Source organism: Callithrix jacchus, chromosome 8 (genome assembly GCF_049354715.1).
Source record: "Callithrix jacchus isolate 240 chromosome 8, calJac240_pri, whole genome shotgun sequence".
Taxonomy (NCBI): Eukaryota; Metazoa; Chordata; class Mammalia; order Primates; family Cebidae; genus Callithrix; species Callithrix jacchus.
The window spans coordinates 45,610,630-45,622,954 of NC_133509.1; the positions used below are offsets into that span (position 1 = coordinate 45,610,630).

Genomic DNA, 12,325 nt, shown 5'->3' on the forward strand with positions numbered 1-12,325 from the left:
GACATTGCCGACCTGGATCTAGAAGTTTACAAGTTGATTTCTTTTTTTTTGAGAGAAGGAAATAAAAAAAAAATGAGTAAAGGAGAGGAAGAAAGAGGAAGAGAAAGAGGGAGGGTGAATGGAACTATTGCTTTATTCTGAAAAAAAAATGGGTATTAATAATGGCCAATCAATGTTTCATTTAAACCTATGAGTAGGTGTGATGTGGTATTGACAAGAATGTATATTTTGTGTATTTGAAGTGGGGAGCTCTATAAATATGTATTAAGTTTACTTGTTCTGGATCTGAGTTCGAGTCCTTGATATCCTTATTAATTTTCTGTCTCAATAAATCTAAGTCTCTATGTATCTGGGTGTTAGGATCGTTAGCTCTTGTTGTTGCATTGATCCTTTTACCACTATATCTTTGTTGCTTTAAAATCTATTTTATCCGATACGAGAATTGCAACTCCTGCTTTTTATTTATTTATTTATTTATTTTTGCTCTGCATTTGGTTGGTAAATCTTTCTCCAACCCTTTGTTTTCAGTCTTTGTGTATCCTTGCATGTGAAACAGGTCTGGATGTAACATGCCGTTGGGTTTTGGCTGTGTCTTTTGATTGGGGGATTTAGTCGATTTAAATTTAGGGTTACTGCCATTTGATGTTAACTGGCTGTTTGATCCATTCGTTGATGTAAATTCTTCTTTATGTTGGTGCTCTCTACTTTTTGGTATATTTTTAGAAAGGCTAATACTGGTTGTTTCTTTCTATGTGTAATGCTTCTTTCAGAAGCTCTTGTAAAGCAGGCCTGGTGGTAATAAAATCTCTGAGTACTTGCTTGTTCATAAAAGATTTTATTTTTCCTTCAGTTGTGAAGCTTAGTTTGGCTGGATATGAAATTCTGGGCTGAAGGTTCTGTTCTTTGAGGATGTTGAATATTGGCCCCCACTCTCTTCTGGCTTGTAGAGTTTCTGCTGAGAGATCTGCTGTAAGTCTGATAGGCTTGCCTTTGTGGATAACCTGACCTTTCTCTCTGGCTGCTCTTAGTATTTTCTCCTTCATTTCAACCCTGGTGAATCTAACGATTATGTGCCTTGGGGTTGCTCTTCTTGAGGAATATCTTTGTGATGTTCTCTGTATTACCTGGGGTTGAATATTGACCTGCTTTGCTAACTTAGGAAAATTTTCCTGAATAATATCCTGAAGGGTATTTTCCAGCTTGGATTCATTCTCTCCGTCGCATTCAGGTACACCTATCAAACGTAAATTTGGTCTTTTCACATAGTCCCACATTTCTTGGAGACTTTGCTCATTCCTTTTTATCCTTTTTTCTCTAATCTTGTCTTCTTGTTTTATTTCATTAAGTTGGGCTTTGACCTCTGATATCCTTTCTTCTGCTTGAACAATTCGAGTGTTTAAACCTGTGCATACTTCTCGGAGTTCCTGTATTGTATTCTTCGGTTCCATTCATTCACTTATATTCCTCTCTAAGTTGTCTATTCTCAATAGGATTTCATTAAACCTTTTTTCAAAGTTCTTAGTTTCTTTACGTTGGGCTACAACATGTCCTTTTAACTCACAGAAGTTTCTTACTATCCATTCCCTGAAGCGTGATTCTGTTATTGGGATGTGCTTGTTCTCCATCAAGCCTTGTTCCATTGTTGATGTGGAACTGTGATCATCTTTAGAGGGAGAGGAGTTCTGATTTTGAGTATTCTCAGCCTTTTTAAGCTGGTTTCTTCCCATCATTGTAAATTTATCCTCCTGTCGTCTTTGAAATTACCAACTTTCAGATTAAGTCTCTTGAGTGGACGTTCAAGTTGTTAGTTCCCAGGACCAGAACAGCGGCGTTAAGACTGATGGTGCTTTTCTGCCCAGGATTCTCCTGTCTGGCTTCCTTCTTGTGTCCGTAATAGGCGACTCTGCCTTCCCCGGGCTCCAAACCTGGGTCAGAAGGGGAACCAGTCTCGTTTACTCTGCGCTGAGAGCTGCCGCGCCGAGGTGCCGTCACAGCTGCTGAGCCGGCCTCAGGAGTTGTGCTGGGGACCCATGTGGGTCCTCCAAACCTCGGTCAGAAGGGGAGCCGGCCCTGTTTACTCTGCTCCGAGAGCTGCTGCGCCAAGGTGCTGGCGAAATCGCTGCGCCGGCCACAAGAGTCGAGCTGGCGACCTGTGTGACTCCTCCACTGGGGACCTTCTGCTTCGTGAGCGACCAGAATTTGTCTGAAAGTGTGGCGTCCTCTAGTTCTCTGCACTTTTACTGAGAGCTGCAATCCCGAGATGTTAGCGATCGGCCATCTTGGATAGTTCCACTACAAAACTTTTTTAAAAAATTAGTTGGGCATAGTGACATGCACCTGTAGTCCCAGCTACTCAGGAGGCTGAGGCAAGAGGGTTGCTTCAGCCCATGAGGTCAAGGCTGCATGAGCCAGGATTGTGCCACTGCTCTCCAACCACTCTCCAACCTGGGCAACAGAGGAATATCCTGTCTAAAAAAAAGTTATGTACAAAGCGTCATTAGTGGTTTTCTGGTGGATAAAGGATGGATAGCATACCTGAAACATCTAGGGAACATTTTAATGATGCCATTTCTCAGACCTCCTGCCACCCTCACCAAAGTCCTAGTGTTTCGTAACTCCTTTGGCAATGTCCTCAATAACCTGATCTTGCTCCTGGCAGAGTCAGATGCTCCCTCCTCTATGCTCCCACAGTGCTTCACACCACTTCAGTTTATTTGTCTGTCCTTTCCAACTTGTGCTTACGACAGAAACACTCATTTATTACATGGTGTCCCTTCCAACTTGTGCTTTCAACAGAAACGCCCATTTATTACATGCATACCATGTGCCAGGCAATTTACTAAGTGCTTTCTAATTATAAATCATCCATTCTCATTATAAATTTCTTCACTACTTCGTGAGGTAAATACCATTTCACAGAGGAACATGCAGCAAAGTGAGGTAAGCACTGCTGTGATGTAGCAGTCATGGAGCCTCGGTCCCAAAGCAGCTGGGCCAGCTCCAGAGCCTCCTTGCTGGGAATCATCTGCATCCTGCCCCCCACTAACCTTACTGCTCCCCAAGAGCACGGTTCATCATTAAAGGCCCAAGGGAACTAACACAAGGCAGGCACGTGGAAGATTCTCCACAAATATAGGTAGAAGTGAGGCTGTCGCTTGGAAAAGGCCAAGGCTATGTCTCATGTCCCACATAACACAAGTTCAACCTTGACCCTCAAAATCAGAATCTCCACAGAAGCTGGCCCAGGGGATCTGCAAATGGCTTTGGGGAACATGCCTTGCCTGTTCCCATTCAAACAACATCTGTCTCTTTCCTCCCACCAGGACACTCCCAGGCAGCAAACCATTCACTTAGCTAGTTCCTCTCTGTAACTTTAACAGTAAACCCTTCCTGTCTTTCCTTCTAAAGTCCCACAGGAGGGGGCTGCTGATGTCATGCCCACAGAGGTACCAGTTTGTGAGAGGCCGTGGGCCCAGGCATCCGCTCCACCTTGCAGAGTGGCACATGATGTGCATGTGGTGACTTCCTTTTTTAGATCTTTCCCAAATTAATGTTTCCTTATTGTTCCCCTTTGGGTGGCCACCTCTCATCTCCTAAGGATCTGTTTCTTCTCTCTTCTCTTACCAGAGACTGACATCACCTCCTGGTATTAATCAGCATGTTTGAAACAAGGGAAGGCACTGGGCGCGGTGGCTCAAGCCTGTGATCCCAGCATTTTGGGAGGCGGAGGCGGGTGGATCACGAGGTCAAGAGATATCAAGACCATCCTGGTCAACATGGTGAAACCCTGTCTCTACTAAAAATACAAAAATTAGCACGTGCCTGTAATCCCAGCTACTCAGGAGGCTGAGGCAGGAGAATTGCCTGAACCCAGGAGGCGGAGGTTGCGGTGAGCCAAGATCGCGCCATTGCTCTCCAGCCTGGGTAACAAGAGTGAAATCCATCTCAAAAAAAAAAAAAAAGAGAGAGAAAGAAACAAGGGAAGGCTGTTTTTTGTTGTTGTTTTGTGTTTTTTTTTGGGGGGGGGGGAGGCTGTTTTAGGAGGTGGGAATTATGCTGATTTATACACTAAAGGATGAAGTCGCCTTATAAAACTGCTGATTTCTGAAGGATGGAAAACCTTCCCAGAGGCTTGAGTGCACCGTGTTTCAGAGCTTGTGGCATTAATGGGCCTGCTGTGTCCACAGAGAGAGACTGAGGCGGCCAAGCTCCGCCCGAAGCACCTGGGCACCCAGACAGCAGAGATGTTGGCTTCCTTAGTTCGGGCTGTGAACAAGAGGAAGCCGCAGTCCACCAGTGCCACCCACAGCCTGACACCTTCAGCAGTAAACAGATAAAATAACTTTGTTAAGATAATCCTGAGCATCAGGTGTAAAAGTTGGTGTCCAAACCAGGGCCTGTAATGGCCTTTCTTATAGTCTAGAATAAACGAAGACAAGAGGAAATTTCGATGAAGAAATTGTTCAAGATGGAGTCAGAGTGTTCATTGTAAAGAAAGCACAGCTAACACTTTTAGGAACAGAAATAAACTATGCTGAAGACAAATTATCCAGTGAGTTTTTGTTCAGGAACTCAAGCATCAAAGGAACGTGTGGCCGTGGAGAAAGCTTTACTATTTGAATTCTCAGGGCGCCTCTGACCATGAGCTCCAGGAAAGCTCCTGGAAGCCCTGGGGCTCACAAATAATGTGACTGTCACATGCTTAATGTGTGCCTGCCTTGTGAGGAAAATAAAGTGATGTATTTTGGAAAGATGTTAGATTCCAGAAGAAATGATGTGTACTCTCTGTAAGGGACAGAAAATGAGAAGCCATCACTCTCTTTGGATTATTTCACTCTGTCGTATCCTTTGTTTTAGAGCCAGTTTCATTAAAGTTCTCTTCCTAGGCCCCTGTTTATCCATGTCCTGAGCAGTGTGCACTCATTAGGTCTCTGTTGAATGGCCTGAACAGGCATTTCCCTCATCATTTCGCCGAACCAGACTGGGGACTCCTACAACTCAGAAGCAGGACGTCCTGACTGCCGGTTTTAACATGGTGGTGCATTGTTTTTCTACCCAAACTTAGCAGAGCCTGTTTACATTTTTATCAAACATTTCTTTTTGTTGTTGTTTTTTCTTTTTTATCAAAAATTTCATTGTCAGATGCCTCATTTCATACACTTAAATAGTACCAGGGTAAGATTTTCTTGAACTAGTACAGAATAGTTCTGAGTGATCATATCAAAGGGTGAGAAAGACTTCATCCATCTGTTTTTTAATCCATTTCTTCTGCCACCCTATATGTCTGCTCACAGATGGGATCTCAAGCTGACTTTTAGTTGAGGGGTCTCTTAAAAGCCACTAGCCTACCTCCCTGAATTCTGTACATGAGGAAGCAAAATCCCAGGGAAGCAGAAGGGCTCCTGTCCACCCCCACTCCACAGGCTAGGGGAGAGCAGAAACTCTACCCCCATCTCCCCTTGTATATGACACATGTACTCTGCCCTCTGAGGCAGTCAGTGAAAGCAAATAATCTGGCTTATCTGGTCAACATTTTTATATAGTTTCTTTATAATTTTATGGATATCAGCTGGGCGCATTGGCTCACACCTGTAATCCCAGCACTTTAGGAGGCTGAGGTGGGTGGATCACTTGAGGCCAGGAGTTCAAGACCAGCCTGGCCAACATAGTGAAACCCTGTCTTTACTAAAAATATAAAAAACATTAACTGGGCATGGTGACACACACCTATAATTTCAGCTACTCAAGAGGCTGAGGCACAAAAATCGCTTGAACCTGGGAGGTGGAGGTTGCAGTGAGCTGAGAACACTCCACTGCACTTCAGCGTGGGAAACAGAGTGAGACTCTGTCTCAAAATAAATTATATATACATATATGTGTACACACATATAAAAATAAAATTTGATGGAGATATTTTTATCTTGAGAAGAATGTTTTGAAACCCTTTTATGTCAGTCACTGTCTTGTTTAACCTTTGAAACAATGGTTTGTAGCGGAGAAGACATTGTAGCAACCTAGAATTACGCTTTTGGAATATAGTCCTAATTGTAAAGCATGCATACACTTTCTACATGCTTTTTTTGAAAGCTGGTTCTCATGGATTCAAATAGCGGAATTCCATTATGTTTGGTTTACTTATTAAAGTAGCTGGCACAAAATTCACCAAAACCTGGAGTAGCAGTTTCATGTAAATGTTCATGAGTTTGCATCATTAATATAATTGTTAAACCATTTATAACTTGTGCAATATTATATGTATGTAGAGATTCAGTTGTCAGTTTAAAAAATGTGGCCTCTTTGTAATCATAAAAGAAGTGCCTTCTCAGACACTGGCTCTGAGTTCAGCTTGCTCAGATTTGAGCTCAGCTCCACCATGTATGAGCTGGGTGACCTTAGGCACGGTGTCATTAGTTCTCAACTGTAAAGAGGAATAAGTAATAGCATTGACCTTGCAGGGCCTGACAGTGATTGAAAGAAATAATACTGTAGCCAGTACTTGTCACATAGAAACACTCAACAAATGTTGACTCCTTATTATCTTTACTTCAGACTTTTCACTTTCTGTTTCATCCAGGGCAGAGCCACAGTGAAACTCTCATTCTGACATAGCTCAGAAGAAAGAGGTGGGTCACGAGGGAGTGATCAAGGTAAGCATTTTAAGCTCAGTAGAGGAAATCTCCAGCTATTGCAGTCTCCATTCTTGCCATGCAATTCACAGATTGTTCTAACAAGTATGGTGCCAAAGGAATGTAGGGTGTTTTGTTTTGAGACAGAGTCCCGCTGTGTTACCCAGGCAAGTACCATGGCTGGATCTTGGCTCACTGCAGCTTCCACATCTGGGCTCAAGCAATCCTCCAATTTCAGCCTCTTGAGTAGCTGGGACTACAGGCATGTGCCACAATCCAGCATTTTTTTTTTTTTTTTTTTGGTAGAGATGGGGTTTTGTCATGTTTCTCAGGCTGGTCTCAAACTCCTGAGCTCAAGTGATCCGTCCACCTTGGCCTCCCAAAGTGCTGAGGTTACAGGTGTGAGCCACTGTACCCAGCCATGCTTTTTTTGTTTGAGACAGGGCCTCACTCTCTCACCCATGCTGGAGTGTAGTGGCCCGATCATGGCTCACTGCAGCCTTGACCTAGGTTCAAGTGATCCTCCCACTTCAGCCTCCCAAGTGGCTGAGACCTGCAGGTGTGCACCACCCTGCCCAGCTAAATTTTTTTGTTTATTTTTGAGACAGGGTCTAGCTCTATCACCCAGGCTGGAGTGCAATGACATGATCTCAGCTCACTGCAGCCTCCATCTCCCAGGCTCAAGCAATCCTTGCACCTCACCTCACTGTAGTTCCGAGTAGCTGGAACTACAGATGCGTGCCACAACACCCAGCTAATTGTTTTGTATTTTTTTAGAGACGGTGTCTCCCCATATTGCCCAGGCTGGTCTTGAACTCCTGGTCTCAAGCAATTTACCTGCCTTGGCCTCCCAACATGCTGGGATTATAGGTGTGAGCCACCATCCCAGCCAAGGCATGTTTTTCAAAGACAGAATGAGTAATGGTCTTACCCAAGTACACTATTAGCAAACAAACATGCTATTGACAGAACGAACAGTTGCTTGAACCAAGAGAGATTTTCTGTGTATGCATGGGGTGAGGGTGCTAAAATGAATGAATGAGTAAATAATCCACCATATATGAGGGACCATTCCTCCTACTGACCTCTGAGAGATAAGTGTGTCTGCAGGTCTTCAGTCCTTGTGCAAGAAGGACCTAGTTCCCATCCACACTCTGGCCAAAGGAGGGGCAGATGATGTAGTGAGTCCCTGCATACAGTCTACCTCAGAAGAGGGAGAGACAGTCCCAGGCAGCTGTTCTCAGGGCGTGTCAGCTGAACCCAGGGCCAAGAGGGAAGGCTGCTTGGCCCTTGGTCCATGAAAGCAAGGGCTGTAAAGATTCACTCATATCCTGGCAGAAGGATGCCCAAGATGGTGGAAATACCTGGCTTCCTGCTCATTTTCTAGCCTCCAAGAAGGAGGAGAGGTCCAGCTGAGCGGGCACCTCTGGGGGGGCCGGTGTTCCAATTATTCTCATCTCAGAGTTCAGTCCTCATCTACCTGGAAGGAAAGGGGCTGGGCTGCCAACAGAGGACTGTTGGGTGGTGCTCTCCATTCCAAGGAGAGAGAAAAGTACAATTTGTGGGGACAGGAAGCAACCAGTTGCAGGGCTGAGGAGAAGCTGTAGTGGGGAGCATCTCAGTGGGGTGACAGGGCTGCAAAGAGAGGAGATCCACAGGGATGGGGTGAGCCTCAGATCTCATGGAAATGCTGTGGTGTGGGGGGACCTGGCTCTAGAAGAGAAGCCTCAGCAAACAGCCCATGCGGAGAAGTCAGGCTGCTCACAAGGGGCCTGGCAGGTGCTGCAGATTCTGCGGACCACAGGCAGCCAAGGCAGTGAAGCCCCTTAAATGAATGAGAGCGGCTGGGCCCCTTTCTTCCCCAGGGCCCACTGCTAATAGAATGGAGAATGTGGCCAGGCACGGTGGCTGACACCTGTAATCCCAGTACTTTGGGAGGCTGAGACGGGTGGATCACAAGGTCAAGAGATCGAGATCATCCTGGCCAACATGGTGAAACCCCATCAATACTAAAAATACAAAAAAAGCTGGGCGTGGTGGCACGTGCCTGTAGTCCCAGCCACTCGGGAGGCTCAGGGAGGAGGATCACTTGAACCCCAGAGGTGGAGGTTGTGGTGAGCCAAGATGGCACCACTGCACTCCAGCCTGGCGACAGAGCAAGACTCTGTCTCAAAAAACAAAACAAAAGAATGGAGAATGTTCAGGACCTTTTAGATGTCTTCTACCAGAGAAAAGAAGAAGCACTGAGGAAGGGAGCTGCTGGTAGAGGAGTGAAACTGAACAGACTGGGCTTAATACCATGAGCCTTGCCCCAACATCTGCCACTGTGGGAAAGGGACTGCACTCCTCTAATAAGTCAAATGGCCAGTGCCAGTGTGCAAAACCCCAAGCCCTGCCAGGGAGAGGGGGCACTAGAGACAGACAGGCTAACCATGCCTGGCAGGGCTGTGGCTCTGTCCTGCAGGGGGTGCCATGACACAGGGCACTCCTGGGTCAGAGCCCACCTGTTGCTAAATCTGGATTCCTGTGATGCTGGTTACCCTGAGTCAGGCTGTAGACTCACTTGGTGTCTTGGGCTCTGTGTCCTGGCCTCAGAGAAACTTTGAGGATGAAGGAAATAAGCTGAGGCCACTGCTGACCAGAGTGTTAAGGGGTACCGGGCCCCAAAGGCCAGGGAAAGGTGGTAAAAGTAACTTGTGGCAGATGTCCAAGGGGAAGGTGACTCTTGAGGACTTGGGAGTCCTGCTGCCCCTTCCCACAGCAAGGGCCTCCCTTCTACCTCGGCCTACATCAGAGGAGGTTGACCTAGATTAGTGATGCTCCTTGAAGACAGGGCCACGTCAGAAGTGATGGGGATGGAAACCTGTGATCTCAGCTGCCTTGCTTGTTCCTAGGGCTACTGCTGGTGTCACAGTAGGTAGGCAGGCATGAGCAGTGCAGGAGAGGGCCCCTACTCCCACCAGGAATGTCAGGCTACCGTCAGGTGGTAGTCTGACAGGTGGACTGTCAGGTAGTTGTTACTCTGTCTAACAATTGTTGCAGCCCGCATCAGGGAAAGGCAGTCTCTCAATAGATAGAAATACCTGAAACTGATCGCCAGCTTCCCGATAAGATCTCAGGAATTGGGCAGGACCGGGCACCGGGTCTGAGTTATAGGGCTGGAGCACCCTTGCAGAGCCACCCCTCATTGCCGGGTGCTCTGGGATCCAGGCGAGTGGGATCCAGTGAATGCACTAAGAGGCAAAATGGCGGAGCTTAACTGATAACTGACCTTCCTCTAGGAATGCTCAAGTGGTGAGGGAAAAATGCAAGTGAGCATGTGCACAACTCCAGTAAGCACAATGCACAGGCGACCCCTCCCCAGAGCTGGCAGCCCTCGGGCATGCGGGTTGCCCACCCTCAGGGAAGAATCGGGGAGAAGGGATGCAAGGCTCCGGGAAGCATCCCGACATAGAAAACCCCAAGTTAGAGGTCAAACGCGCACTTGAATCTCTCAGGTTGCCCACTTGACCCTCTTCCAAGTGTACTTTACTTCCTTTTGTTCCTGCTCTAATACTGTAATAAGCTTTCACTCCTGCTCTAAAACTTGCCTCAGTCTCGCCGTCTGCCTTATTATGCCCTTCGGTGGAATTCTTTCTTCTAAGGAGGCAACAACTGAGGTTGCTGCAGACCCGCATGGTTTGGCCGCTGCTAACACTGGGACTATGCTGCCAGACCCCAACCTCCCTTGGGCCCACCCCGCTGATGCGGGCCAGGGAGTTCCAGAAAGTGGCTCATTTAGGGATGCTTGAGGAGGATTAACCCACCAGCAGAGGTGACGACACTGCTCAAACGCTTCCATACATCCTCATTTCAACCTCCTAGCAATGCCTAGCAGGCGCTACCCACAGAGAAGTTAAGGATAAGCCGCTAATCAGTGTTGCAGAAATGAAGAAATAGATGGACTTGTCCCAGAGCACCCCACAATGAGGGGTGGCGCTGGAAGGGAGCTCCGGCCCCATAACCCAGACCCGGTGCCCGGCCCTGCGCGATGTCATTCCCTTCCCTTGAGGATGTCTTTGGACTAGGACAGCCGGAGGTGTGTGGGGTGGCGAGGGGTGCTGGCTGCTGCGACGGCGGGAGCAGGGGAAAGGGCCTGCTCCCCTGCACCCCATGAGCATATTTGGGGGAAAGCCTCGCACTGGGTTCTCCCCAGTTTATCCGTTCGGCTTAGGGGCTTGGAGCCGGAAGGGAGCTCGGGCGTCTGGCCGCCCCCTGCCGCCTTCGTCCTGTCGGCCCCGGACGGACAAGGGCAGCCTCAGCGAGCCTCCGGGGTGGGCGGCCCCTCCCGCGCGCAGCCCTAACGGCCGCGCAGCGCCCTCTAGTGCTGGGCAGCGGGGCTCGAGCAGTCCCGCCCACCTGCCACCCCCGCGGCACGTCCCTGCGCGGGCTCCAGGTTCAGGCGTGACTGGGGAGGCAGGAGGCGGAGGCGAGCGGGCGGGGGAGCCTCCAAGAAGCTCGCGGCCTTCGGCTGCTTCCCGGCCCGGGAAGTGTGCCGGGTCGGCAGCCGCAAACAGGAAGTCGGGCTGTAACAAAGAGCGCGGGGGGCGGGGAGCCGCGAGAGCTGCGGGGCGCGGCGCCGGCAGGTGGAGGGCTGACCCGGGCCGGCAGGCGCACCTGCCCTTTCCGCCTCTGCGCAGGGCTCGGGGCGCGAGGGAGGGCGCAGCCGCCCTGGGAAGGCCGCTGGGACCTCGCAGGCGCATCCCCGCCCGGGGAAGAGACAGTCACAGTTCCCTCAGTGAATCACTTCCACTCCCTTCCCGGAATGCAGCGGGCCACGTGGGGTGGAGGGCTGGGGCCGCTGATTCTGTGGACCCACTGGGAGAGGCTGGAAGAGCGGCAGGGAGGGAACCTACGGAGAGCTCCATGAGTCCCAATCAAGAGATGGAGCATCCACACCACCTTGGTTTAATTGGTGTTTTCTAGCCTTGGATGGGAGAGGTGGGAGCCACTGTCCATTTTTCTCTACCTCCTGACCAGGCTGACCCTGGTCTGAGACAGGAGAGGGGAACCTGGCTGAGCAAGCAGAATAAAGTCATTTCTCCCTCTGCACAGCCCCTCCCTGACTCTACCAGCCGAGGGCCCCTGGAAAAGCAGCTGTCCTCAGGGCTGGAGGTCACCGTGGGGTCAGATTGATTCTCCAGGCAGGGCACTGGCTCCAGGCTGTTAAGGAATTGCTAAACTCTGAATTCCCTGGTGAAATACCCAGGCAAATTAAAGGTGGGTATTGGCTAACCTGCAGAAGGTACCTCACAGTGAGTCTAGAACCATCATCTGGCTTCCTTTCTGCCAAGCCCTAGGAGATCTCCTGTACCCCAGGACACTCAAGTGATCATCGGTGCCTTACCTATCAGAAGGAGTTGGACTCAGGAAATCCTGGGGAGAAGGCGCTTCCTCTGCTGTGGCCTGTTTACACCCCAAGTGCCTGCCCAGTTTCTGGCATGTTGTTAGAGGTGGAGCCTGGCATAGCTGCAGGTCGGGGCTGCCCAGACCGAGTTCCCCATGGGTCCCCACTTTCCCTCAGAAAGCCAGCTTTTTCGTGAGCGCTCCAGCTCCCCATCTAGCATATCAGAGAAGCTGTGAGCTTTGACAGCCAGCTCCTCTCTGGGGCTCTTTTCTGTGGGTCTGGCAGCCTGTGCAGTCTGTCACAGCCTGGTGCT

At 49.0% G+C, this 12,325-nt stretch overlaps 1 long non-coding RNA gene and 1 pseudogene across 1 annotated transcript in view; both read left to right on the forward strand.

Moving 5' to 3' along the window:
* LOC118144858 (uncharacterized) overlaps window positions 1–12,325 on the forward strand; it is a 46,009-nt gene that overhangs the window by 2,872 nt on the left and 30,812 nt on the right. Inside the window, exon 2 of the long non-coding RNA XR_013521031.1 lies at window positions 6,575–6,647. This is a non-coding gene — a long non-coding RNA (uncharacterized LOC118144858). The remainder of the gene's footprint in view (window positions 1–6,574; window positions 6,648–12,325) is intronic.
* Window positions 4,029–4,753, forward strand: LOC108593411 (iron-sulfur cluster assembly 1 homolog, mitochondrial pseudogene; annotated as a pseudogene).